This window comes from Schistocerca gregaria, chromosome 3 (genome assembly GCF_023897955.1).
Source record: "Schistocerca gregaria isolate iqSchGreg1 chromosome 3, iqSchGreg1.2, whole genome shotgun sequence".
NCBI lineage: Eukaryota > Metazoa > Arthropoda > Insecta > Orthoptera > Acrididae > Schistocerca > Schistocerca gregaria.
In genome coordinates, this window is record NC_064922.1 from 230,648,243 (window position 1) to 230,651,249 (window position 3,007).

Here is a 3,007-nt window from a genome sequence, read left to right on the forward strand (position 1 = left end):
TATGACCGCACGAGGATTCTGGTACAGACTTCGAGGTACTGGGACAGCGTTGTTATAGAGGCCATCGAAATTCGCACCAATGACGACCTCATAAACCGTGACTGTGGCTATAATCTTAGCAAGGCTTGGGAACCAGCGATTGGGTTAATCAAGAGTAAATCGAGCAAACGCATAGCTGTGACGACCACGGCGGACAGAGCCATCACACCGACGTCATCTCAGACGGCGTCGCAATCTGTTCCACCGCGCGACCGTGGCGCGGGGCGCGGACGGCGGAGGGAGCGCGCCGCGGGCGAAGGGTATTTAAATCGGCCGCCGCCGCGACCGAACCCAGTTCCCCCTGAGCAGCCATAGCGTACGGATCTCCGTGCCGGCGCGTTCACAGGAGCTCAGTCCGTCAGTTCACCTGATGATGGCGACATGTTTGATCGCCAAAATATTGTGCCCGTTGGACACTATAGACCGGCAGTACACCCGTGGATATTTTGATTAGAAAATAGGTAATAATAGCGTCATTAATTCGAGCAAAGCCCAACAATCACATTAACTTTCTTAGTGCTGAGTAGCTTATGTTCTTCTGTTATACTCTGGAGTAGAACAACGAATAATATTTAATGTTTCTTGTGCTAATATTTAGAGAGCTAAACTTTTCTTGAGAAGCTGATTCTTTCAGCGCTGTTGTCTAGTGTGTCGAAGTTGGTGCCCAAGATGACCTCCCAAAGCTCGAGACTTTTCAGGATGCGTAAGTGTGCTCCAGATGAAAGCTTCGAAGTAAGAGAGAGACACTTAATAAACCACACATCTAATTATTGATTCCGGGATCTTCCCTAGTCACCGAGCCACGGGTGAATCCGTTTCTGAACTGATATTTTTATTTAGATCTTCCTTAAATATCAATTACACATCAATCCCTCAATACAAACTGCAAAATAAACTGATCCCTGAGGTACTTAGAAACTGCATTCCCGATTTACATTTCGGTTACTGTCACTTTGACAAAAGTTGATAACTTTTTCAAAGTGGCGTCAACTGTTAGAAATGTGCATACTTTCAAATGGTTTCTTCTTTTCCCTTGTGGAGGCACGGGGAAAAAGCGACGACCGTTTTTCGACGGTTGGAATTCACACAGAATGTGGAATTTCTGCCCACAAATGACGTGATCAGTTCCCTGTGTGACAGCAGGTAGTCCTTTACTACTGCTCCACTGCGTAGTTGGTAGCGGTCCAATTTTTTTGCGGTCGGGAGCTCCCGAACTGCAGTGTCTCCAAGGCCACAATAACTCACAGTTCACTCTGGTTGCATCCGGCCCGAAGACGGTCGCGAGACGCCGACAACGTGGAAGCGCTTTGCTCTTGGCACGCGCCGCCTCGCACACGGTCACATTTTGCCTGTTTATTGCACTGAACAGAATATCGTAATGTTGCCCGCATACAAATTCGCTGTGTGCTACTTTCTCACACCTCTGCAGTGCACCGACAGCGCCAGCCATGTGGCAAGAAATCACCGCGACCGTCCCCTTTGTCACCTCGGTCGATATCGCATTAGTCAGTACTATCTCTCGCTCTGTCTCTCTCTAACAGCACAGGATTCATTCACGCATTCTGTTCCAAGCACAGCAGATACTAGTGTTGGTTCGGGTTAAACGACTTTGCGTCTTTCATGTAGATGTTTTTAATCTCTGATTGAGATCCACTCTACAGCGTTAGACTCTGTATTGTGAAAACGTCAGACGAGGCTGCTATCGGTTCCTGTTTGTGACTTTCTCTTATTAAAATAATCTCATTCTTAATTTTTAACCTGCCTTTAAATTAGAATTGTAACCCCTCATTCTCGTAATTAATCAGGGTCCCCTTGCGAGTAGGCACAAGGTTGGTGCCTTTAAGACTTAGCACTGAGGAGAAGTCAATTTAAATCCCAAGACCCGACCAAGTTTTTTATAAACAGCTACCTGGGGATGGCCACTAAATGCGACAGTCTGATACTTCTTGTGTGCTGGAATACGTAATTCAAGAATCCCTAGACGAGTCCTTTCTTCTTCTACACTGTTAACCGCAAGGGTCTGTGCGGTTACCATTGCAGACCTTCCATCACTCATCTCAGAACATTTAAAAGGAGTCAGGGACGTTTTCTGTGTGCTTATCGCCATTACGGGGCAATTTTCTGTGTGCTACCTTTATATGATAGCCGCCAGGCCTCTCAAAATTTTCCACTGATGGATCTTACATAGGACTCCTTGTTTATTTTTAAGAGTAACATTTATTTAAAAAATAAGGAAAGCTTGTTTTAATCAGTGATTACATCAATTTCAAATCACAACTAATAATAGAAACGTCATTATAACGTTGGGTATCGTCAAAAAGTCGAAAAATGAAAGCCATACTATTAATACTTTTCTGCGCTCTTATTGACTTCCCACGAACCACTAACGTTCCTCGGACATCAGTTTAGGAAATCCAGATAAACACATGTCGGCTTAAAGGAATTTAATTTCACTGGCAGACTATAGAGGAAAACGTGCCTTGATCTGTTCAATAAGCTTTTAATCTACAACAAGAGAGAGTTATGTTACTCAAATGGTTCAAATGGCTCTGAGCACTATGGGACTCAACTGCTGTGGTCATTAGTCCCCTAGAACTTACAACTACTTAAACCTAACTAACCTAAGGATATCAGACACATCCATGCCCGAGGCAGGACTCGAACCTACGACCGTAGCAGTCGCACGGTTCCGGACTCCGCGCCTAGAACCGTGAGACCACCGCGGCCGGCAGTTATGTTACTGTATTTGGTGGTATGCCATAGCAAATGGCAGACCGATTGACAAACTATTGTAGTGCTATTATAGAAAAAAGAAGTTTTGTAGCATTTCATTAGAAAAGACATGGTATGAGCTTACCTTAGTTCAATATAATCACTACATTAATACAACCAAGGGGAAATTTTGCAAGCTCGTACGGCAAAAAATGTTGCCTCTGTATATTTAAAATGGCAGTAATACCAACTACTT